Source organism: Myodes glareolus, chromosome 7, assembly GCF_982192425.1.
Source record: "Myodes glareolus chromosome 7, mMyoGla1.1, whole genome shotgun sequence".
NCBI classification, from domain to species: domain Eukaryota; kingdom Metazoa; phylum Chordata; class Mammalia; order Rodentia; family Cricetidae; genus Myodes; species Myodes glareolus.
The window spans coordinates 26608009-26635276 of NC_142032.1; the positions used below are offsets into that span (position 1 = coordinate 26608009).

Consider the following 27268-nt stretch of genomic DNA (forward strand, 5'->3'; position numbering starts at 1 on the left):
AAGATGTACGTATTTATTTGTGTGTGTGTGTGTTCGCACATGTTAAGGTACCTTCAGAAGCACCCATGTGAGAGGCACCCTCAGAAGGCAGAGGACAGTGAAAGACCCCCTGGATCTGGTAGAAAGGCAGTTTTAAGTTGCCTGATGTAGGTGCTGGAAACTGAATTTGGGTTCTCTGAGAGCAGTTAAGTATTCTTAACTCTGGGTCAACACCCCAGCAATCTCTCTTCTCTTTCCTTCTTCTCCTCCCCCCTCTCTTCCTGCACTTTGTTTTTCATTTTTCTTTCAATTCTTTGCATATAAATGGGACACATGAAGATATTAATCCCACTTTGGATAATCCTATCTCTATAATTCTTTGGCTATACAGGTGTGTTCATTCATGAAAAACAGGATGAGGGTGTGTACATATTTGGGAACTAATATTCTACTCACCACCCTGAGCAAACTCTTTTCCTAACACGTTTTAATTAACATATTAATGACTGTGATTTGAAATTTTGTTTGATGGCACACAATACTTGGATAATGTATTTGGAAAGACTCTGAAAGAATAGATGAGTAAGTAAGAAAGTCATTGTTAGGTGTGACTGTAGCATGAAGAAAAAGTCCCCAAACTGTTGTTCACCTAGATGCTTGCACGCGGTTCCAACAGATTCTCAGTGTGGAGCACCAAACATCAACCCAGGGAGGCCTTTGTTGTTGACTTGATATGTATTTTACTTTCATGATATCAATCGTGGCTTCAAATAAATGTAGAATGAAAATATTGAAGTAAATAAAATCGCAAAAAAATTGCAATTGTGGACCTGAAGGTTTCAACATCACATCTTAACAAACAAATATTCACTTGGAATCAAAGCCAAGTTTTTCATTTCTGGGTCCTGACAAATCTCTGTCTCTAGCATAGGGACAACTTCCTGTTTTGTTGTTTTTTTTCCCCAAACTGACGTCCCACTGATATAGAACCAGGACTTTCAAGTCACAAGAATCTTCGTACATAGGCCTGCAATCTCAGTAAAATTCTTACATTCACTATTGCTTAATGAGTTTAGATTTTGCACGTAAATTATTTGGAATAATTGTTTGAGCCACCAGTTCACTTTGTTTCACTAATGAAACCTGCTTGTGCATAACATTCTGAGCAGTCCAACACTTCCCAACCCTTCACGGAGTCTGTGAGCATTGGATTTGATTATTTGTGCAGAAAGGAAATCTACAGATATCTAGCAGCTGAGTTAGGTTTGCAAAGATTAAAAAAAAAACAAAATTTTAAAGTGACTTTTCCACAGCGGGGCTCAGAGTTCTTGTCTCCTTGTCCAGCACCCTAGGGAAAAAAAATGAATTACACAGAGACAGCATCACCATGAATTCCAGTGAAAGTACGCCTTCAGGAGACAATGAAATGATTTCTACCTGAAGGTATGTAAACAGGTGCTTTACAAAGAAGATAACAGAAAGCAGTGGATGAGTGTCCACAGTGCAGCATTTTAAGGATCTCTCTTCAACCAAATATAATACTTTGCTACTTGTATTGCAAATGCACACATGGTACATGCAGTTGTGTAGCCAGAGGAGTCTTGAGTAGAGTCAAGGGTGTTTATCTATCTATCTATCTCTATCTATCTATCTATCTATCTATCTATCTATCTATCTATCTATCTATCTATCTATCTATCTATCTATCTATCTATCTACTCTTGGCTACTCCCAGCTCCCCAGCACCTCTCCTCTCCCCCAGATCCAATCCCTTTCTGTTCCTCTTCATAGAAGAGCAGGCCTACAAGAGAACATAGCCAAACAGTACAAAACAAGGTATAATAAGACAAAATAAACCCCTCATTTTGAACCAGGAAAAGGCCACCCCCAAAAAGACAGAGTTTTAAGAGTAGACAACCAAGTCAGAGATATGCTCACTCCCACTATGAAGAATGCCAAGCTAACAGTTATAACATAACCTCTGAGGACTGGATATAGATCCATGCAGGCCTCACTTACGGCTTCAGTCTCTATGAGCCCTTGTGGACTCTGCTTAACTGATTCTGTGGACCATGTTCTCCTGGTGTTCTCCATCACTCTGGCTCCACAATCTTCCTTCCCCTGCTTCCTTGGGGTTCTGGATCTCTGAGAGGAGCGACCTGATGGAATACTCAAATTTAGACTCTCTCTCCACATTCTTTCTGGCTATGGGTCTCTGCACCTGTTCCTATTTGCTGTCTAAGGAAACCTTTCTGATGACAATTGGACTAGGCACCCATCTTTGTGTATAGTGGAATATCATTGGAAATATTCATTCATTCATTCATTCATTCATTTATTTATACTGCTAGTCATGTTAGCTTCTGTCCTAGGTCTCTGGGCTATCCAGTGTCCAGTTCCTCTTCATCTAGGCAGTGTAAGGCATGGGCTCCTTCTCATGGTGTGCACCTCAATTTAAACGAGATATTGGTTGGTCAGTCTTACAAGTTCTGTGCCATCATTGCCTCGGAACATCTTTCTGGCAGGACGGATTGTAACTGGAGGCTTTGTGAGTGGGTTGGTGTCTGGGTTTCTGTTTCTGTAGCCTGCGGCGTATCATTTGTGCCAAAGAGATTAGAACATAGGGGTGAAAGCTCCAAGCCCACACCAGCTTCACCTCTCTAAGTTCAATGAATATTGTAATCAAATGGTTCTTTTAAAAAGTTATTGATTTTTTTCAATATTAAAATTGTTAGGTATCATGATTTCACTTTCAATGAGAATTTATTTCAGTTGATTCTCCCCACTCCACCTCTTGCACCTCCCTTCCCCCTTTCATCTCACTCCAATCTCCTTTCCTCTTTTGGGTCACACATATGGCTTTGTTCTTTTACCTGATTCTTTCACCCTCTCTTGGGGGTCCCAGTCACTTTCTGTTACTGTGATGAGACACCATGACCAAGACAAATTACAGAACATAGGGTTTACTGGAGGCTTACAATTTCAGAGGGCTAGAGTCCACAAGCATCATGGTAGAGGGCATGGCAGCAGGCAGGGAGACATGGAGCTGGAGTAGTAGCTGAGAACTTAGATCTCATTCACAAGCAAGAAGTGGAGAGAGCTAACTGGGAATGGAGCAGGCTTCTGGAACCGAAGTCCACTCCCAGTGACATATGTCCTCCTCTTACAAGGCCACACCTCCTAACCCTGTGCAAACAATCCCACCAACTGCAGTCCAAGTATTTAAACATATGAGCCTATGAGGGAAGTTATCGCTCAAACCACCCAACTTAGTCTTCTTTTTAGCTTTTTAGGGTTTATTCTTGTGTGCTTCCATTCAAGAACATACATATGTCCATTACATGCTATGGTCTGCACGTAAGACAGAGCATACTAAAAGATTCATCTATGTCACTCCCAAGGAAACACTCAGGAGCTGCATTCCACCACAAGAATACTTTCACATCCACGTGTGGTGCTGCTGGGTTTGCCATAGTTAGGGGATGGAGTTAGTCCAGAAGCATATCAAGTTGTTCTTAATTCAGCTCCCTCTCAAATTCACCCAAGGCCGTTTTTAAAATGTGGATTCATGCGGCCTACCACAGACCTAATCGGTATCTCCAGGAATGCAGCAAAAGGATTGCAATACTCATCAGTGCGTGAAAATTAGTGGACGGAGTCAGTCTTGTCTGCATCATGCCTGACAGGTTATTGGGTTTTGTGCTTCACACCTGTGATGGGAACATAAATTGCTCCTCTGTTGGGACATATTGTTATCTTTTGGCACACAGTCTTCTATGTTTCCATATCACACAAGTCAAAGAGTGCTAAAACAACATTTCCAAAATTCTCTTGCAACTAAGAACCTAGGTGTGAAATAACGCTTACCAACAAGATGTGTTTGCATCAGTTTTAAAAGGATGTTTAAGAAGGGAGCCTGGTGTCTCCTGACTGTCACTGTAAGCCAGGAGAGAGTTGATTTTTTTTCAGAGACAGATTCCAATGTTCTTTTTGTCACTGCCATAGAGGTTAGTATGTGTGGACATGGTGATGGCTGATTAACCCTAACCTTGGATTTGGATATTCGCTCTCTTGATTGGTGGTATTCATAGACTGCTGTGCCGTGACTGGATGATGGCTGTAGTGTTAGGCTAGTATCACAGTGACGGATCTTAGACTGTACCTTCCTCATTAGGGTCTGTTCTGTAGTATTCCGGAGTCACCTGAGAAAGCAGTCTAGAACCTTCTTTTTTCCTCCTCCCACCAACCCTGTGATTATAATACTGAATTCTTTCTGCTAACTCCTTTATGATAACTCAGTTTTACTTAACAAAGAAACTAAGATCCCAGGAAGAAGATAAGTTGTGCATAAACACATAGTCACCTATAGGCATGCCGCTTTGAACTGACCTGATTTCATCAGAAACACAATTCACTGCCAGTGGTGTGGTGGAGGCAAAAATCCCAGGCATAGTAATTCCCAACTGAATTTTTGATGTGAGCATGTTTCCAAGGGAGACAAAACCCACTTAAGATTTCCTGAGTAACTTATGAATGGGATGTATGTGTGTTTGTGAATTTCTGCACAGGCCTATTGCTAGACTATTCATGTGCACAGGAGTCTAGGATAAAGTACATTTGACTTTTAACAAGGCATGTTTCAGACTAATACCTTGGTATGTTACCTATTAGTCGATTCAGTCTCCAGCACACGTGTACACATATGTGAGCATGCACATGCACACACACGAACACACACACCCCAACACATAATACACACAATCTACTGTTTTCTTCAACACAAAATTATATGAGTTCGTGAAACTATTACATTAATTAAGAGAAATTTCGAAAATGAACTTATCTCATTCATAGAAAAATGAGTAGAAATGGAAATGATCATACTTAGTAAAGTTAGTAAGATTTATAAAGATAAATACCATGTTTTCTTACTATGCAGGCCTAAATGCATATGAATATGTGTAGTTGCCTTATTGTTTTTGCTAAGACTTCAAGTGCTATATTTGATAGGTATGGAGAGAGTGAACAACCTTGTCTTGTTCCTGATTTTAGTGGAATTGCTTTGAGTTTCTCTCCATTTAAATTGATGAAAGCCATGGGCTTTCTGTAAGCAGCAATTGTTTAAGTATGTCTCTTGAATCCTTAATCTCTCTAATTCTTTTACTATGAAGGGGTATGGATTTTGTCAAAGGCCTGATGTAGGATGTCCTTCTGTATATGTGTTGCTTTTATTAGTTAATGAATACAGTTGCTTTGGCCTATGGCAGGGCAGAATATAGCAAGATTGGAAGAGATATGTATATATAGAGCGAGTAGGCAGAGTCAGAGAGACACCATGTAGCTGCTAAAGAACTATCACAGCCAGAACCTCATCCAGTAAGACATAGTCTCATGGTGATACACAGATTAGTAGAAATGGGTTAATTCAAGATGTAAAAGCTAGCTAGAAACAGTCATAAGTTATTGGTTAAACAGCATTGTAATTAATATAGTTTCTGTGTAATTATTCGGGTCTGGGCAGCTAGGAAACAAACAAGCAGTCTCCACTTACAAAGTGCACCAATGTAGGCCAACTATATCCACATAAAACCTGAAAGAGATTGGGAAGAAATTCTAGGCCAAAAGAACAGAATTAAGTATGCTTCTTAGTAGCAGCATTTTCTCTGGTGGACTCTATTTGCTAGAGGCAAACAGAGGCTTGATTCCTTTAAGAGAAGGTTTCCTGACTCAGCATTAGCAGCAAAAACTGTACAGCAACTTTAAGAGCCAGCTTCTTGGTTCAATGCTGGCAGTACAAACTGGGTGGCTACGTTTTAACCAATATGTCCTTCTTAAGATGGTGCCTGGACACAGCCCTCTGAGCTATGGAGAGGTACAAAATAGAATTCTCTATTGCTTACCTGACCCACCGGGGAAGTTGCTATATTGCCAAAACCTGCACCTGGTTTTGATATCTGAGTGATATCTGAGTGTTTTGTTCTGTGGATGCAACTGCAAATCACTTTTCACCAGAGCTCCCTGGCTAGAGTTCTCCTATCTGCTTTATTAGCAAGCCTTGACCTGTCACCATTTTCCAAGACACAATTGACAAATAAAAATAATCTTTGCCATTGCCCCAATCGATTTCATTAAAAGACATTCTTATATCTCTATAGTTAAATATGGGACACCGGGGATACTTAATTAAAAAGGAGTTGGTAGACCTGTAGGTAAAAAGAAACACATGCCCTAAGGCAGAGGAAGAATATGAATTAATGTAAGAAAGATAGTACACAAAGTGTCATCAGAAAGTGGTTCCACTAATTGTATTTATAAATAATTTGCTTAATTCATTTTTATTGAGTTCCTCTTATACACAAGACAGACAATACAAAAATCAGGTTTCTAGCCATTGTTTAGCATGTCTTTTAATGAGACCCATGAAGAAAATCTGACTGGTTTGAGATGAACCCAGGATGGTCCACACTGCTCAGAATGTACTTTCCAAAGCACTCACAGAGTCTTTTTGTTTATTCAGTATAGACTCTTGCTTGAGATTGCCAATAATATATCAGTGATTGAATTGCTGAATATTTTCCTTTTGCAAAAATCAGGCAACTGTTTGATCTCTGTCATTTATGATTTTTAAATCATCTGTGATTATTAAAGTTTCCTTGGTATGAATCAATAATCCAATTTGTAAGATAATTTCTCATTATCTTAATTTGTAGTTAATTAATTAATAAAACATACATTTATTGAGGATTCTGTGATCTGGTAGGCTCTGGGGTGTTAGCAGTGAACAGAATATAATGCTTGTGCTCAAAGGTTTGATTTTCTTACTGAATAGTAATTAAATACAATAAATCATGATGTTACAAGGTAATATGTGGTATTGTCGATACCCGTGGCAGATGGAAGCCCTCCCAGAAATGGTGGTAGTGTCACTGTATATGGCAGCCCCCAGGGGATATGACTGGCAGGCTTGTTACATCCTTTTCAATTATTTTAGACTTTAAAATCTTCAATCAAGCCCAGTTCTGCCTTTTGACTCAGGCTGTGATGTTTCAAAAAAAGCCAAGTAATTGCTAAGCTTTATTATTTCTCACCATCTAAATCTGCACTGTCTTGGTAGTCTATGAAGTGATCATCACTTTGTTCTGATGCTGTTTAACTTTTTCTGTCTTCCCTCTTTTGTTGCTTTAAGCAATTGTTTTGATTCCTCCTCCCTAAAACAGTTCTTTTTTGTTCTCTTCTTCTTGTGAAATACTTGATTTATTGCTTTTTTCTTGTTTTATACCTTTTAATCTCTTAGACAGAAACTACAAAAATGAATAACCATTGATTATTACAAAAAGCATGGAAAGCAATTGAAAAGGGAAGAGAGATTGTATGAGCCAGGGAGGTCATCATAGGGGAACCCAGAGAGACAGTGGATCTGAGTTCATGAGAGCTCTAGGACACTGGACCAGCAGTTACAGATCCTGCATTGGACCCACCTAGGCCCTCTGCATGTGTATGACAATTGTGCAGTTTTGTCTCTTAGGAAGGCTTTTAACAGTTTGAATGGGACCTCTCCCTGGTGCTTAATGAGTTTTGTGCAACTTGTTTCACATGCCGGATTACCTTGCTGTGGGATTATGCTGTTGTACCTATAAAGATTTCCATCTTCTATTGGTTTAATAAAATGCTGATTGGCCAGTAGCCAGGAAGGAAGTATAGGTGGAGTGACCAGACTAAGAAGATTCTGGAAAGAGGAAAGTCTTCATCTGCAGTCACCAGCTAGACACAGAAGAAGCAAGATGAGAATACCTCATTAGTAAGGTACTAAGCCATGGCTAAATATAGATAAGAATTATGGGTTAATTTAAGCTGTAAGAGGTAGTTAGTAATAGGCCTGAACTAATAGGCCAACCAGTTGTTTATAATTAATATAAGTCTCTATGTGTATCTTTGGGACTGAACAGTTATGGGACCAAAGGGTACAGAAACTTCCACTTAAATTACCTGGCCCCTCCTCAACATAAGGGGAGGAGCTTGGTACTGCCTCAACTTGATGTTCCATGCTTTGTGCAAGTCCATGGGAGGCCTGCCCCTTTCTAAATGGAGATGGAGGAGGAGCAGACGAGTAGGAGGGGAAAGGAGGAGAGGAGGGAGAGGAAACTGGTTGGTATGTAAAATAAGTGAAATATCATTTAAGTAATAAAAAAGAAAAAACAGATTTTGAAAAAGAATATTGAAATTTTTTTTCTTCTCATCACATATATTTATAAATGTCTTTATGTACCTTTATGCACAGGGCATCTTTTGTGCATGTGTAGTACTAGCATTCAAACTCAGGGATTGCACACACTAAACAGGTGGTCTACTATTGAGCTATACTACCAGTCCAAATGTATTTCCTTGTTACCTGTGGTTCTCACTGACCTTGTCTCATAGTCATCTATAAACTTGATTTGTATGACTAAATTAGTCATTCATTGTTGTAAATTGAAAATAACCCTCAGTGGAGTAGCCTTATAACTCAATCTTTGAATATGCTTATAAAATATGAAAAGTGTAAAAGTACTAGAGTTATTGAAAAATATATGTCAATAGCTGATATGGCTCTTTAAAAGAGGCTCCTCCAGGCAGTTGCCAATCAGTAAGTACTAGAGAAAGGAAAACCAGTTTTCTTCCAGGTGAAGGGCATGAGATACTAACCCATGCTCCAGTATCTGGTCCTAAATATGTGTACATAAAGATATAAAAAACAAAACACATGAAGTAGTGAGGAAAAAACAGTTGATGGATGGAGTAGAGAAGAAATTGTAGAACAAGTAATAGATAGATTCTATCAAAACATATTATATTTATGTATAAAATTTTCAAACAATAATAAAGGAGGACAAATTGCTTCTTCACTGAGCATTCATAGAAAGGCCAGAGGTTGAAGTGGGGTGTTTTCATTGATAACTCACTTTCTACCTTATTTTTTTGAGACAATGTCTCTCCCTTACTGAAACCAGAAGTTAATGATTTGACAAGAGCAGTTGGTCACCCAGCTCTAGAGATCTTTGTATCTCTGTTCCCCAATGCTGTGACTCCAGGCATGAGCCTCTTTGGTAAACTATTACTTCTTAATCTGGTGTTGGTGATCTGAATCTGGTACTAATGCATAAGTATCCTCACTAGAGAAGTGAGGGTGATGATCCCTAATAATAGCTAACTTAGAAAGGCTATGATAATTAATTAATATACACTCAGGAATATAAAGCAATCTTATTCCAAAAGAGAACCTTTCAGAAGCATAGTGAGTCTGTCTTCTCTTTACTTCCTCTCTTATTGTGTACTGAGCAGAGCCATGGTAGGGGAGGCCTAGATGAAAGTTTGTTGTCATGATCACCACTGATGAATTTCTGTTTCTGAGGATCTCCTAAAGGATGCTGGCAGACTAAAATGATTCTTTAAAATAATCTTCTGAACCGTGCTCGAGTAAAAGGCAGCGCATGCTGGAACATTTGGGCATCACACATTGGCCTTGACTGGGGGGAGGGCACAAAATTTGCTGGGAAGGGAAGGAGGGTAGGTCTTGGAAGAGGTGGGGAGGGAGGTTGACTATGATCGCAGCACATTGTATGGGATTCTCAAAGAACTCCTCAAAATTTTAAAGTGAACTTTGGAAGTGATTTTGAGATCAAAGATGCTTTCAGCCCTGTCTAAGTTTTATATGTGAATTGGCTTTAATTTTTAAATCACGTAGCTCATGTTTCCTTCTCTTCTTCCCTACCTCCATCCTGTATCAAGCTTTCTGCAGTCAAACTTTTGATTTTTGTTGCTATTGCTTTGAAATTGAAATGATAGTGGGATTTATACAGATGCCATTCAAAGCACCCCTGCTGAGGTCTAGTTTGAAGGGATGTGATGTGCAGCCTCCCTGAGGAAATGCCCCTCATGCTTTCTATGCTGCTTTAGGGTAGGATAAGCCTCTATGTCACAGGGACCTGTACTCAAAACCTAGATTTGCCATTTACTAAAATGTCAAACTACTTAATCCGCCAGAGCCCACCCCATTACTACAATAATGTGAGACATGTGGCTAATATCAGCTTCCTCGTAATTCTGCTGGAAGAATGAAAATAAATGACAACCAAAGGTCTGTCTCTAATCCTTCTTCCTGTTCCGAGAAAATGTCTCAGAAGACAGAAACACAGATGAATACTGGGAGATAAATGTGTTTTAACTTCAAGTTTTTTTTTTTTCCTGGAAAATTTTCTTGCCATTTAAGATCAACCTGCAAATCACTGGACTTTTCCTTTTACACTGTCACGCCAACCATAAAACTTTCAAAACTTTCTCCAGTGTCATGGATTTGCCAGTCATCATAAATGCTGAGAAAAGCAGTATTATTGAGAATGAGTTTGAGATTTTCAAAGGATCAAATTGCCGTGAAGGAGGCAGTGTGCGATGCAGAGCTGCCGCAGCCGCCTCCAGGTGCATCACTTCCACGCTCCCCGTGCTGATTGAAATATTGATTCTGACTAGTGGATGGCTTTGAATTTTAGGTCTAGATAAAATTACAAAGAGACCATAATTAAGCAGGGGAAACCGAGGGGCCTGGGGAGCTAATCAGAATGTAGGAGTCACAGGGATATAGTGGGGAACTGTTTGTTTCTACTGGCTTTGAGGCAGGTGTGGGTACATGTATGACCTTTTATATATGCAGGCTGTTTCTACACAGAGGCAAGCATGGCTGCTGAACTCACTGTCTGCTCAGTGTTCATCCCCACTGAGGATAGTGGAGCTGTCTGTGCTGCATTTCTTCTGCTTGTAAAATAGGGTTGTTGATAAAATGTGGGCTCTGAACGGATGGGGAAAAATAAGTGACTCACTGTGTATGAAGCAGTGAGCTTCTAGGACGGTCTCAACTGTCGTTATTATAAAGGTGCATGCTAGGCCAATGCCAGGGACTTGGCTTCCAGCTCCAGCCTTTACAGACTGGCATTTGGAGGCTTATGTAATATGTTTTTCCTTCTGAGTCACATTTCCTTCATAGGAAAATGTGAGGATCAAGATAGCGTGGAAAATATCTCCCAGTTTCAGGTGTAATCCTGTAATGCATGACATGCTTTTATATCTTTTTCAAACAGAGAATTATCTGGAAAAATGTAAATTTTCTGTTATCAAATATAGTCCTGCTAGAAATAAGATTATCCCTCTGTCTTATTTGTTTTTTCTTGTCCTTGTGTACAAATATGTGTGTGTGCATGCATGTATATGTGTATATATGTATATGTGTACATATTTATACGTGTGTATGTGTTCATTTGTATGTGTCTGTCTATGTGTGAAGTTTGTTGCTCAGTCATTTCCTTTCTTACTTTTGGGGTCAGGGTATCTCACTGACCTGCAACTTCTTTGTTTAGTTAGGATGGCTGGCCTACAAGGCCCTGGGATCTGCCTGTCTCCGATGTCAAGGATTCCAAATTCATACCAGTTTTTGTATTTTATATTTTATAACAAACATTCAGCTTTTATGACTTGGAATTGATATAGCTGGCCATGCACAGACAGAATAATGTTATTATTAAGTTTATCAATTTTTAATTTTTATTATTTATTTATTTATTTTTCGAGACAGGGTTTTCTGTAGCTTTGGGGCCTGTCCTGGGGCCTTGTAGACCAGGCTGACCTCGAACTCACAGAGATCTGCCTGTCTCTACCTCCTGAGTCCTGGGATTAAAGGCATGTGCCCACTGCTCAGTTAAGCTTATCATTTTTATATGAAACATAAAAAATTAATGATCCTAAAAGAATTTTTTTTGTAGATGGATAGACATTTATTTATATGAGTGCTAGAGATGGAAGTTAGATCACCATGCTTTTTTTGCTAGCATCTAATGACCAAGCCATCTCCCCAACTTTCTCATTTTTAATAATTTCTCTTAGGAATATAGTTCTTTGAATCTTGTAAAATGTGAATGGCATAAAGAGAAAAAGTGAACAAACACAAAACATTGTGCTAACTCTGAGCAACAGGTTCTCATTAAATATTTAAGTGTTTAAATTAAAAAATGTAGGAGCTTTGATTAAGAAAATGTGCTGATTGGGTTGAACATGATGTTAATGAATTAGACTGTGATCCTGTGGGCTGCTCTGACAGAGGGGACCTAAAGGCACAGTCATGAGAGAAAGTGTGTGTGCACACAGGTATATTTGTATGTCTATCCATCTACAAAAATTTCTCTTTAGGATCATTTTTTTTTCTGATTCATATTAAGATGACAAACTCAATATCATTATTCTGTCTGTGAGTGACCATTTATGTCAATTCCAAGTCATAAAAAGTGAATGTTTGTTATATGACTTGTAGATTAATATGAAGAAAATTAATCAAGTCTATAGTCTAAGTTCTTATTTTCTTCATATAGGAACTTACAGAACGTATTCTTGCCTTATATAATGTGGCATTTATTTCCCTGTGTTCACTTGGGCACCTCATATACTAAAACTGGAGCAATAAAAAGAAGATTAACATGATTTCAGTGCAAGGGTGTCATGCAATTTGTGAAGTGTTCCATATTTTTTCAAGTGGGAGGGAGGAAAGGGATGAAGGAGGAAATATAGGGAGAGATACATACAAGTATCGGCCATTTGAGGGATATTATTGGAAACCTAATACAGTAGAAATGTTCTAAAATATATACCTATTTGAAGGCGATATGATGAAATCACCAAATAATAGGGGAGGCAGAGCCCCCAAAAGCCATCTCTTGTCACCAAATAAAGCTTTCTGTATCAGGATGGGTTATATTTAATTGTGTTGTTAACTAAAGGCTCCCATGGGAATTACCAAACAGCCTAGCTGTTGTCAGGACTGTAGGTTGCTCTCAGCAAACTGCCCACAAGTTTCCATTGCTGAAAACAATATCTACATAACTCATTAAACATGGTAAAGTCAAGCAGGTGTCTACATAAAGCCTGTACCTCTATGTTCCAAGTCTTGGGTATGGGAAGGCACTTTGCATGCTCCCTAAAAAGAAATGTAGGAGCTGGAAGGGACAGATAACACCAAGATAACAAGGTCCTCTAAGTTTACACGAGCCAAACTCATATGATCTCGCAGAGACTGAAGCAGCATGCACAGAGCCTATAGGGATCTCCACCAGCTTGCTGTTTTATGTGAAGGACTCTTCAGGGTGCGAACGAGTGGGCCTCTCTTTCCTGTGCCCTCTTTTGTGCTCTTTTCCTTCTGTTTGTTTTGTCCAACTCCAGTGTATTAGTTGTGTTTCATTTTATTATTAGCCCTTAAAGGCCTGTTTGCTTTCTAAGGAGAGACAGAAAGTGAATGGACCCAAATGGAATGGGAGGTGGGAAGGGAGGAGAGGTGGGAGGACCTTGGAGGGGTAGAAGTAGGAGAAGCTGTAATCAGAATATATTATGTGTGAAAAAAATTTATTTTCAATAAAAGAAAAAAGAGAAAACAGGAGAAAGGTATAAAAATAATGGTTGTAAAAAGATTCATATCAATAAGTGATATAGAAATTCAAATAAAAATCATGTATTAATTTTATAATAATAAAGTGAAAAAATCGAGAAAAATAATTCTCTTAATACTATAACTTCCCCACCTCCCACATAAGACCTAGACAAACTGCTGAGAATAGCTTGGTTTAAATCCTAGATTTATCACTTAACTCAGTTTGAAATTTGGCTCTTATCACATCACTGTGCCTCAGTTTCCCCAAATATAAAGTAAGGACAATCATTGGAATTGCTTTATAAAGTTATTGTAAAGGTAACAAGTAATAAAAACAAATATTAAGAAAAATTTCTGGAACAAAGTAAGCACTTAATTAATGCTGTTATTGTTACTACACACACATGTACACACATATGAACACACATGCACGTGAACACACACAGCGGTCTTGATTGCATCTGTGTCTGTAGTTTCCCATCAGAGACTGTAAGAATGAGGTCTCATTTAATTACATAGCATATTAAGTATAATCATATACCTTTTCTTGAACAATGTTTTGCACATTTTTAAAAAATTTTTGAGATTGTATTTTTTTGAATTATGGAATGATATTTATTATAGAATGTATACTATAGAACAGGAAGAATATTTGATATAAGTGAAAACCTACTTATTAATATAGTATGATAAAATGGAAAAACAAAAGAAATGTTTTGTAGTAAGATTTTCTGAATTATGGATAAGTGGGAGGGTCAAGGAATTGCTTAGACAGAATGAACTGGGACCTGAGAAGTGTTTACTCAAGGCTCAAATCCATAATCTAAAAGCATCACCTTGTGCGGTTATACTTTCTTTCAACCACCAACTCCCAGATAATTACACAGAGACTTCTTATTAAGTATGAAAGCTAGGCCTTAGCTTAGGCTTGTTCCCAACTAGCTCTTCTAACTTAAATTGACCTGTTTACATTAATCTACATTCTTCCACATGGCTTGTTACCTCTCCTCAGTACTGTACATACAACTTACCCTGCATCTCACTGGTGAATCCTGCCTCTGTTCTTTCCAGAGTTCCTATCTCTGCCCGGAAGTCCTGCCTATCCTCTCTTGCCTAGTTGTTGGCCATTCACCCATTATTAAAACAATCAGAAGATCTTTTGGCAGAGACGCATCTTCACTGTGTATAAAAAGATAGTTCCACAGCAACTCTGGGTGCCTCTTTTGGTTAACAGTGGCATATTCGATATATTTTTGAGTTTTCTCATTTCTAGACAAAACCAGAAGATTCAAACAAATTCTTTCATACACTGTAGGTGGTTTGCAAAAATAGTTTTGGGTGGAATAATCAGGAAAGGGAAGGATAAATAGAAGAAGCCAAATGTAGTTCTCAGTATTCAAGCCTTCAGTTACTGAGAAAATCTTGTATAGGAAGCTATCTGGGCCGATCCAGGTGCTGACTCAGTCGTCATCTTCCAGTTAGCTTTGCAGAAAGCATGATTTTAATGATACTCAATGAGAAGGTTGTTCCATTTCTACTGCATTATCTTTAGGAGAGGTCCTTTCACTGTGATGGCCACTGTCGTCTTTACTAGCATCTTTTTTTTCACACTAGACCAATACATTAGTCAGGGAACCTGAAGCTCTCTTAACACTTACAAAATGTTGTGCTATCTCTGTGAAGTTAAGTGGCATCTTCTCCGAGTGAGATCTCTGATCAAGGATTTCAGGATCAAAAGGTTTCTGCTATCCAAAATCTTTTACAAGAAATGCCAGAACCAAATGGTCTCTTGAGACACCTTATGAGTGTGTTACACAAAATTGAAAGTTTATCTTCCACTATTGTCACACAGGTGTTTATTGTTTATCAAATTGCATGACCTTGAATGTTCTGTGGAAGGTCAAGGCCTTCAAATCAGGATTAGGATATGATTTCTCAAAAAGATTATTATAGAAATTCTTATTGAGAACTTTCTTGAGATTGCATTTTAATTATTTCATATCTCCCTTCCCTTTACTCTTTCCAATCCCCCTACATACCACGCTCACTGTCTTTCAAATGCAAGTCCTCTTTTTTTCACCAGCTGTTGTTGTGTTTTATATTATTTAAAATCTTTATGTATTTATCGAGATTGTGTTGCTCCCAAAGCTAGTACAATGCATATTTGTTCTTTTCACTGTTTTTTATTTATATTTATAAGATTTAAAGAAAGTTATTATTAAGGAGTGTTACTTCAAATATATATTAATGGATCCAATGTCTGAAAATATCACAAAATTAAATATTTGGGGTAGTTTGAATGTAATTGGCACCCATGAACTCATAGGGAATGGCACTATTTGGAAAAACCAGAATAAAGTATTTATGCTCTGGTAATCCCAGTTCTGAGGAGGTAGAAGCAGTGAATCTTGGAATTCAACTAACCAAGCTTATTGGCCTATTAATAAACTCCAGGACTACAAAGACCCTGTCTCAGAAAAGCAAGGGAGATGACTGCTGAGGAACACCACCAAGACTGATCTCTGGTCTATATATGTTCATGTGCACAACCCACACATAAAAGTGTATCCACATCAGTTATGTGTTCCCAATCAAAATGACTCTACAAAGTGGAAGCTGGAGGGCCTGACAGAAGCTTCTGCCTGATTTTTGCAGCAGTTAGAAATGGCAATGAGCTAAGGCCTTTGAATGTAGCTGGAAAGCAAAAGAAGCATGTCCACGAAAATAAAACATTCAAGTGTTGAGACTTCTGATCTCTAGATCTGTATGGTAAGACTCTGTGCTGTGTTAAGACTCAAAGTTTCTGTCTATTCGTTACAGCAGCACCTCAAAACTGATACAACATGGTAGCGCTTTGTTCTATTCAGAAAGGGAATATTTTGGATGTTTTGTAAGTATCATGAAGAAAAGAATGCTATGATCAATAATTAAATGTTGTGGGCTATTAAGTGTCTTAGAAGATTATGTTCTTACAAATGCAACCTCTTCATCTTCTCTGGGGCAGTTTTATGAAGCTATTTATTTTTTAGATGACAGAATGTGTTTAAAAGTCTTCTTCCCACAGGAATAAGACAGTCTCAAATGCCCACATTTTATGGACATTTTATGGTTTAAAGTGTCCCAGCTCCCCCATAACACTGAAGTAAAAATTGAAATCTCCTAGAAATAATGTATTTTACTAGTCCCTAGAGATGAGTTCTTACTCTAAAGAGCACTATGGTGTTTGAAAGGAATGACAGGCAGTCCATGAAGAAGAAAATTGTTCAGTAGTGGACCCTGCCTTATGCACTTCCTCCCAATACTCATGCCTTCCTGTGTGCCTACAAATAAGAAAACGTCATCAATTAGCAGTGTAGTATAAGATTTCTAGTTGTACCTGAAGCATAACTTCTGCTTTCATGCTGAAAATGTAGTTCAATGATACTGTGGTCTAGTCACCATCTGTATCCAGGGATGAGGCAGAGAGCTTTAGCTCAGTGCATGTTATTGAAAATTATGTGTATGGTTTCCAGTCATAGCCAAACCATGTGCAAAGGAGTATGAACCAAAGCTTTTGAGACAGAAATACTCACTGTAAACACATCTCAAATTTCTACATTTTCTTATACTTTTAAAATCTCACAAGGCCTTTTTATTTGTTTCATTGCTGGTCTCATTTTAAACAGATAAACATGGAGATATCTTTGTAAGCCTCACTCTGGCCTCATCACGATTGGCAGCTCACAGCTTCATAGACTAGACCTAACTTCAGTTACACAAGATCTAGGAATATTAAGAAATAAATCATTGAAAAAAACATGAAGTTTCCTGACTTCTAAGGATTAGGTAGGAATTGAAAGAGTACGGTGATGGAAGTTGTGTATAGATTTGTTTGGAAAGAATATGTGAAACAGTTTTACAAGAGCGATTGTGGACAATACAAGGAAATGCAATACAAGGAAATATGATGGCACCAATGGAAGATAATCCAAAGTTTACCTGTCTGAAATTAAGTACACTAAAGAGAATGATCAAGTATTGGCTGTACATAGGAAGAGATCAAAATGGCAGGAATGTCCTGTACTGTGAAAGAGTAGAATTAAAATTTAGGTTTAGCTGAGACAGTAAGAGCTCCATCCAATTCTTTTTTTCCCCGAGGCTCATTATGCTCTAGTCCCAAGATAGAGCCTCTATTTTATTTGTTTGGCTAGAGGTTGTTGATGATTTTATACAAAAATGCAATCCTCATATAATTGTGAGCTAGGAGACATGGGAATTTGGGATGTGAGACAGACATAGAAAATCTGTAATTGGGGCTAGAAATATCCCTGGAGAGATGGAGACTCAATAATTGAACTGAGTAAAACTCAGTCCACACAAGTCCTGGAGGCCCTTTGTGTGAAACATAGAAGAATGCTTCCATGATAGTAAAACCCTGTTAGTTTTCATGCTATTCCCAGTGGCCATTAGCAAGTGGGAACAGATAATGGAAACCTATAATGGCATCCATAGTTGATATATGTTTGAGCTCTTTTTACAGAGAGACTTCTATCCATATTCCATACTAAATGTAGTATTTAGGGGAAACTGACATTATTGAAACAATTTTACCCCATTACTTAAGAAGATTGTTTTCTTAAAAGACCAAATATCTGGGGGACGGATACATGTAGATGATCCTGTATTAAATGACTATATGATGATTGTAGAAATAGGTCAAGTGACAGTTTGGTCATAAAGAAGTCAGTGTTCCTTTTCATAAAATCAGTTTTCCTTTTGTCATTTTTACCTTTCAAGATGTATAGCAGCATCCCAATAACTTTCTTCTGGGTAATGTTTTATATTATTTTCCTAGCCCAATCTTATTAGAAAAAGATGAGACCAAGTGGGTTAGTCCCTGTATTATCCAACAAGCTAGATAGCTGCTCTCTCTTTTTAAATAATTGGGAAATGCTGGATGTAAATTCCTTTGAAATTAGCATAATATGCTATGTTTTTATTTTTAATATGCAGGAAATAGTATACCAGGCTCCATTATGAGTTACAGAATGATTTCATTAGCATAATTGAGGCAGATGCTATTTCTTATGGTAATAGGTAAATGTGCAAAAAGATATTAAGCTACTGTCTTCAGATTTTTTTCATGCAGCAATGTGTTTTCAGGCAAACAACTTTAACAATGATGTCCAGGAGCATACAGTCAACAGGATAATAAAACAAATTAAATCTTTTCAGCCAAGTTAGACCTCCCTTGGGAAGCACCAGGTTAGAAAATTAGTCATTTTCTTTTTGTTGGCAAATTAACGAGATATAATTGGAATAAATTGTTTCCTTGAATATTTTAGTACAAAGGCTGCAGCCTCATGAATAACTAGACTCTGTTTCAAGGTTATAACATAGGTCCAAAATGCTAGGGATATAAAATGGGTTTGATTGTAGAATTGGGAATATATCTATATATGTGTATACATATATGTATATATATATGTATATATGTGTATATATATATATATATATATATATATATATATATATATATATATATATGGAAATCTCTTGGGGATAGTACCCAAGTCTGCACATGACATTAATTTATGTCTCATAGGTACTACAGGCACACAATTGAGATCAGGTAAAGTAGTATTTTTAATATGTCTGAATTGTCACTATAACATGTCATATGAGAGCACCACACATTATTCATGGCTTAATAGTTGTCTTAGTTAGGGTTATTGTTGCTGTGATGAAATACTATGACCAGAGTAACTTGGAAAGGAAAGGTTTACTTTACTCACAGTTCACGTAACAGTTTATAATCAAAAGTATCAATGACAGGACCTCACGTAGACTGGGAACCTGGAGGGGAGCTGATACAGGGGCCTTGGATGATGCTGCTTATTGGCTCACTTCCTGTGACTTGCTCAGTCTGCCTTCTGATAGAACCCAGCCTAGAAATGGCACACCCACAAGGGATTGGGCCTACCCCGTCAACACTAAGAAAATGCTGAGGACACCCAGACAGTATAGGCTGCAGAATCAACTAAGAAGAGTTGATGGGGGTTCAACAGAGATTAAACTTGCAAACACAGAGTGTGCAGGAGTCTGTGCTAGGTCCTCTACATATGTTATGGTTGTTGTCTTGGTTTTTTTTCTTTGTGAGACTACTGACAAGGGATTGTGGGTGTCTCTGACTCTTTTGCCTGCTCTTGGAGCCCCTTTTCTTCTAGTGGGTTGTCTCCCCAAGGCTTTGTGCCTGGTCTTATTGTATCTTGCTGCTGTGTGCTTGTATGATATCCCTAGGAGGCCTGCTCTTTTTTCGGGGTGGGGGGAGACAGGAGTGGGGTGTGGATTTGGGGGAGAGGGTAGGTGGAAGGAAACTGGGGGGAATAGGAGTGAAGCTTCAGTGTGGTCTGAATGTATTCTATGAGAGAAGAATAAAAGGAAAGAAAGGAAACAAAGGAAAGAAGAAAAGAAAGGAAGAAAGAAAAAAGTGCCTTACAACTGGATCTTAGGGAGGCATTTTTTTAAATTGAGGTTCCCTTCTCTCTGATGATTCTAGCTTGTGTCAAGTTAACATAAAATTAGCCACTACAGTAGCATATACAAAGTTTCAGATCTTAAGAGTAGTTCACATTTTTGGGTTAGGAGTCAGCCTATTCTATGAGAAGGTATATATTTCTCTTACTTATATGATTAAGGCCTTCTGTCATGAATGATATTCAAAAATTCAAATTTATATTTAGGCTTTAATGATTCAGAACCTGATTACTCATGTTAGCTTTCAATTACTTTTATAAGTGAATCATTTCATTATCTTTCTCTCTCATACACACACATATATACACAATCTATATATTTATTTATATATCAACGTTTCCTTATATTTTATTAATTCCCTGAAAATTTATTTTGAAAATGGCAAGTTAGTAAACTCAAAGAATCCCCCAATATTTCACTTATCTTCACTTATTTCTTATTTTTATTTAAGTTTGGTTAATACTTTAATGTTGACAGAAGTTTCTGTCCTGCCTGGACCCACACCAGTTCAGTCTCAAATAAATACACAGAGACTTATATTAATTACAAACTGGTTGGCCTATTAGCTTAGTTTTCTTATTAACTCTTCTATTAAATCACAATTCTTGTCTGTGTTAGCCACATGGCTTGATATCTTTTTATCAGTGAGGCATTCTCATCTTGCTTCCTCTGTGTCTGGGTGATGACTGCAGACTGAGTTTTTCTTTTTCCCAGAATTCTCCTGTTCTCATTTCCCTACCTCTTATTCCTGCCTGGTCGCCTTCCTGCCTGAAGGCCTTCCCTGCCAATACTTCCTGCCTGGCTACTGGCCAATCAGCATTTTATTAAAACAATACAAGTGACAGGGTACAAGACAATTGTCCCACAGCACTTTAATAATTACTATTCTGGACAGTATGTCAGCCATATATTTTGTATTATGCAATATAATACATATACAATATTATATATATCAAAGCATATAATATTTTATATGTATCAAAATAATGCTGAAAATGTTTCACATTTGGTAGATGAATAAAGAGAGAATTAGAAATGTTTTATAAATTAATAAAATTGACCACCATAGGTTCATATATTAGAATACATAGGTAGAGGGAGTGGGACTGTTTGAAAAGGAACAGGAGGTGTGGCGTTTGGGAGTAAGTGTGTTGCTGGAAGTGGAATTTGAGGTTTCAAAAACCCATGTCAGGTTCCGACTCTGTCTCCCTGTCTGTCTCTGTTTCTGTCTATGAATCAGGATGTTTCATGCACCATTTGATTTGTTTTGGTATTTTGTCTTATTTTCTTTGTCTTTTTGATTTTTCATTTTTGAAGGTTTTGTTGTTGCTTTTCCTGTCATTTGTATATTAGAGAGAAAAGATCATAAATTTGGGTAGGTAAGGAGATGGGAGCTATCCAGGGAGAGTTGGGGATAGAAACAATATGATCAAAATATATTGTATAAAATTTTTTAAAATAAAATTTAAAAAATAAATATTATCTCGAAAAAGAAAAAGAAGAAATTCAAAAATTAGCTAAACCCCCCAAACTAACTTTTTTGACATAGTATTTAATTGCAGAATGTATAATCTCAATTTTATTCCAGTGATCCAAGAACAAACAACCCTATACAAAAGAGTCAAACAGCAGTAAACACCATTTACAAAAAAGACATATAATGGTCAATAAACTTATCAATAAAGTGTTCAACATCATAAGCTCCCAGGATAAGGTAATTGTACCAATAGGCCCAGTTCAAATTTTTCATTGTCATTCAGGATGGGAAGAGCAGGGTGCTCACTGACTTTAAAGAACAAAGCATATTGAAGAAACCAGAACTCAAGTTGAGCTTTAAAGATAGGATTCTGACAGATGATTTAGATGGTAATTTCTTCAGAGGCTGAAACACTGAGGTGTGTCCTCAGGGAAGTCTGTGTCTGAGGTTTACTGTGTTAAATTTGGCTTTGTTACTCATTAGCTTTGTGGTCTAAACTATGCTTTAAAACTTTTCTAGTTCTCTTTATATCTGTCTACAAAATGTAAAACAATACCTGTTTTTAGCATTGTTTGATACATATCACACACACACACACATATAATTTATATGGCTGACTCATATTGTCCAGAATTGTAATTATTTTAAAGTGTTAACCAAACTGTAAACATAAATAAGTGAAGCATTGGGGGTTCTTTGAGTTCACTAATTTTTACTTTTCAAAATTAACTTTTAGGAAATGAATAAAATACATACATATATATATATATATATATATATATATATGAGAGAAAGATGGTGAAATGATTCATTTGTAAGAGTAATTAAAAGGTAAGATAACTATTCAGATTCAGACTCATAAATGACTAAAGATAAATTTGAATTTTTGAATATATATGTGACAGAAGGCCTTATTCATGCAAATCAGAGAAATATGTGCCTTGTCATAGAAGAGGCTGACTCCTAACCCCAAAATATGAACTACTCTAAGATCTGAAACTTTGTATGTGCTACTGTAGTGGCTAGTTTTATGTCAACTTGACACAAGCAGAATCATCAGAGAGGGGGAATCTCAGTTGAGAAAATGCCTTCATAATGTCTAGTGGTAAGACATTTTCTTTCTTTTTTTAATTAAAATACTGCTTGGCCTATTAGCTTTAGCTTCTTATTGACTAACACATATCTTAATTTAAGTCATTTCTAGTAATCTGTGTGTTGCCATGTGACTGTGGATTACAGGCTAAAGTTTCAGAGTCTGTGTCCTGCAGGGTTACATGACTTCTCCCTGATTCCGCCTCCTTTCTCCCAGCATTCAGTTTAGTTTTCCTTTCTATCTCTGTTCCCTTATAGCTCTGCTATTGGCTCAAAGCAGTTTCTTTATTTATCAATGGTAATTACAGCATATCAAGGGAATCCCACATCACCTCCCCTTTTCTGTTTAAATAAAAAGGAAGGTTTTAACTTTAACATAGTTAACTTACGAAAAAATGACTATCAAGCAAGAATTACAGTTATATATATATTTATTTTTTATCATAACTAAGGAAAACTGTATTATTACAATCTAGTCTTCAACTCCATCAAAGACTCCAGAAGGATTCAATATTATCTAAGTAATATTGATTGGTGCAACAGTCACTCAAAGTTCTTCTGTACTGTTGGGGCATCCATCTTCAGCCTACAGACCTATAGCATCTAGTAGACTTTCCCACGAAGCAGGGAATTTCAAAGACAGTTCTGCCCATATTGGCAGTTTGCCAGTCACTTTCTTTTGTGTCCTGCAGAACATTTCTTAATTAGTGATTAGCAGGAGTGGGCTCAGTCCTGGACTGGTGTTTCTGGGTTCTTTCTTGTGCTAATCAGTTTATGGTGTCTCTTGATGAGCACACATTTCATATTTTGGTGAGTTAAATGTATCATTACTTTTCTTTTGTAGTTATTGCTTTATGCATAATTTTAAAGAAATGTTTGTTTAATACCATGTTTATTTCGTACATAGTTTATATTTATTGTATTTCAGTTCATGCTTCATCTCACATTATAACTATTTCTTCAATTGTAGTGTGGTTATTGCTCCATAAACTCATTATAAGTTAAAACCATTATAAATCATAATGTATTGCCTGCACCTAACTTATTGTGGTTCATACCTTAGTGTAGTGTACTTAAACAAGCTCAGAACACTTCATTATTTTACAGCTGGGTACAATGATCAGACTATGCTCAAGGCCTATTTTCCAAAAAGATTTGCACTATTTATTGAATAATATACCTAAATGCTGACAGTCTTTGAAAAACAGGGTTATTTACACTCCTGATTATGTTGCTAACCAGAGCTGTAGCTTGTTGCTGCTACCCAGAACCATGACTGAATAACATAATTGATCACTCTGTAGGAGAAAGAGAAAAATTCAGTGTTCAAAGTATGTTGCTCTCAAATAAGAACAACTTTCTCACCTTGGTAAAGTTGAAAGATTTAATTAATTTGAATCTTAAAACTCTAGCGGTAAATCTACAGGAACTGTCTGTGATTTTCATTTATAATGTAAAATACAGATGAAAATTTCCCCCATAGGTTGTTTTTTTATTTGATATAATACCATTTTTAAAGAAAAGCTTTAATTTCCTCCATGGAGGGATGAATATTGTGATGAGGATTAAATTTCATGTAATTAGTCTATTCTGTTCCATTGACCTATTTGCCTGCTATAGGTAAATGTCATACAAAATCATGTAGGCTATTCTATATTATCTAGAGGATAAAATAAACATTTCATTTTCAAGAAAGTTTTATTCTGTTTGTTTTATATTTAGATTTCAAAGGATTTTAAAGTTTTATGAATGTGATATTTTAGAAATACTGAGTTTTCTGATACATAAATACAGTGCGCCTATAATTTGATCTTAATGTGTTTTCTTCAGAAATGCTGAAAATGATGAATTTTTGACATGCAAGCTCTCAGTTAAACTTTGTGCCTAAGATAGCATGAAATAGTTCTGACTTTACCTGAAACACAGTATTATAAGTGATCTAATAAGCTATGGTATTTTATTTAAGTATTCAAAGGCTTTAAAGGAACTCAGCGAATAAATGTGTAATGTTTTGTATGTATTTATTTACTCACATTTCTGATCATTTTTATTCTTTCCGGAAGATATCACTATATTCACAAATTTTGATTTATGTTAACTAAATAACTCCTTACGGTATTCACTAGTATGCTCTCCTGCCAAGAAGTTACCCTACCCGTTGTCATCCCATTGCCTGTGGTGATATTTTGTTTGTGCTTTAATAAATGAAGCTTTCCTAGAGATCTGAGTGCAGAAATAGCCACTCGTTAACCACGGAGTCCAGGCAGCGGTGGCACACATCTTTAAACCCAGCACTTGGGAGGAGGAAACAGCAAGTGATAAGGCTGGGCAGAGAGAGGAAATGTTAAGGCGGGGTAAAGACAGGAGCTGGGCCTTTTTTGTCTGAGAAGTTAGCAAGGTAAGGGTGACTGTGGCTTGCTCTTTTTTATCTCTATTCTTTCGTATTTACCCCAATATCTGACTCCTGATTTTTATTATTAAAACTGATTAGAATTCATGCTACATTTGCCTTTATCTGAAAAATGATAACTTTTTTTTGTCTACAGATAGTTGTGCTGACAATACTTTCTTTCCATAGCTTCTGGATTCCATTATTTCTTACAGAACATTATTCAAAATTCATATACTTACTTTTTTGTAAGGAAGTGGTTCTTTGACTTCTCTGAAGAGGACCTTTTTAAAACTATGTTGAAGTGCTTAACTGAGATTTCTTTGAATTTTTCTCCATTTTAGTTCATAGAATTTTGAAAATTCCTGCCCACAATACAAAATATTAACCTCATTCAGTAAATTTTTCTCATTTTAGTCATTGGGCTTTTGTTCTCAAATTTTGATGTAATTATTTTAATTTTTATTGATTTACATATTTCTTCATTCTGTATGATTCTAGCTTCCTTAAAAATTTAAAATTTTCTTGCCTGTTTTTTCTTTCAATTGTTAGTCAAATTGTCCTCTTTGTTCACATGTATAGTCAATTTTGATTATATTGACAGAGCATTTTAAACAGTGCAGTGCAGATTGAATCCATTAGCATCTTGTGAGGAATGCGGACTTTGTTTCCATTAGATTCTTTCTTGATTAAACTCAAATTGTAAACTTGCCACCTTCCGATGAGAAGGATCTGAAACCTCTGTTCTGAGTCTCTTCTTTGGCACTGTTTAGCAGGTAGCGTGGTGATGGCTGTGATTGAGATGGTATGGGCATGATTAAATTACAGTGTGGCTTTCTCTACCATGGACTTCACCTTGATGATGGCTGTGGTAGAGATGGTATATGCATGAATAAATTACAGACATCTCTATGTTTGCCTCATTTTATTACTGTCTTCAAATAATTTGGTTTATTTTAATATTTTGTCATAATCTGTAACTATAACCCATCTTTAAAATTAATGCAAACAGCTTCAACTTTGCTAAAATGAGAACTCTAGACATGTGTTCTTTTATGAAAATTCTATAAATTTTTTTTCAAAGTTTATTAAATTATAAAAGTTTCCATTTCCGCCCCTCCTACCAACACCCTCCCACTCCCCCCACTCCCTCTCCTCCTCCCTCTCCATCCCTAAGAGCAGTCAGGGTTTCCTGCCCTGTGGGAAGTTCAAGTTCCTCCCCCCTCCCTCCAGGTCCAGGAAGGTGAGTATTCAAACAGACTAGATCCCAAAAATCCAGTATATGCAGAGGAAACAAGTCCCAGTGTCATTGTCAATGGCTTTTCAGAAAGATTCCCGGCCAGCCACATTCAGAGAATCCGGCCACATTCAGAGAATCTGGTTGAATCACATGCTCATTCAGTCCCAGTCCAACTGGCCTTGGTGAACTCTCATTAGATCAGTCCCCTTGTATCAGTGGGTGATCGCACCACTCGCGGTCCTGATTTCCTTTTTCATGTTCTTCCTCCTTCTGCTCCTCATTTGGATCTTGGGGGGCTCAGTTCGGTGCTCCAATGTGGGTCTCCGTCTGTATCGCCATCCATCTTCGGATGAAGGTTTTCTCTGGTCTTGCCTTCTTTGCTCACGTTCTCTTTCCTTCTGCTTCAAACTAACTAAATGAATCTACCAGTTAACTATCTATACAATATAATCTATGGTTAATATCTGCTCAAGACAGTGGGCCTGACTGTACTGAATTATCATACTTTCCATGTCTATGGAATAATTTTACGCAGTTATTACTAAAGTCACCTATAATATGAATAATGACATGTATAAAGACGTGTATTATCAACCACCACAATTACTTACTATTATAAATTTATTTTGTCACTATTTATAGACTTTGATATGCTGAATTTTTCTTAAAATGAGATAATCTTTCTCTTGAGAGATAGTCTTAAAATTTAAGTGCTTCCACTATCTGAAAGTGGATTTCTGATTGAAGGTATGTTAAGTAAGTCAACCTAAGTCAAAAGGTCTTGTCTTAGTCAAGTTCTATTGCTGTGAAGAGACACCATAACCAAAGCAAATTTTATGAAAGAAAGTATTTAATTGGGGGACTGTTTACAATTTCAGAGGTATAGTCCATTATCATCATGGTGGGGAGCTTGGCAGCATACACCTAGGTGCTGTAGCTGTAGCTGAAATCTATATTCTGATCTATGGGCATTGGGAGGGAGAGGGAGAGAGAGAAAGGGACAGAGAGCTAAAGAGAGACAGAGACATTGGGCTTGGCAAAGGTTTTTGAAATCTGAATGCCTACCCCTGTGGCATGCTTCCTGCAACAAGTCCACACCTTCCAGTCTTTTTCAAATAGTGTCACATCATGATGACC

The 27268-nt window shown here is 37.1% G+C and overlaps 1 non-coding gene across 1 annotated transcript; it reads left to right on the forward strand.

The window, feature by feature from the left end:
* Nucleotides 1–12418: 12418 nt before the first annotated feature.
* LOC125403548 (U6 spliceosomal RNA) lies at nt 12419–12524 on the forward strand. Its single transcript, XR_007232990.1, has one exon. It is a non-coding gene; the product is annotated as a U6 spliceosomal RNA (small nuclear RNA).
* The last annotated feature ends 14744 nt before the right edge of the window (nt 12525–27268 follow it).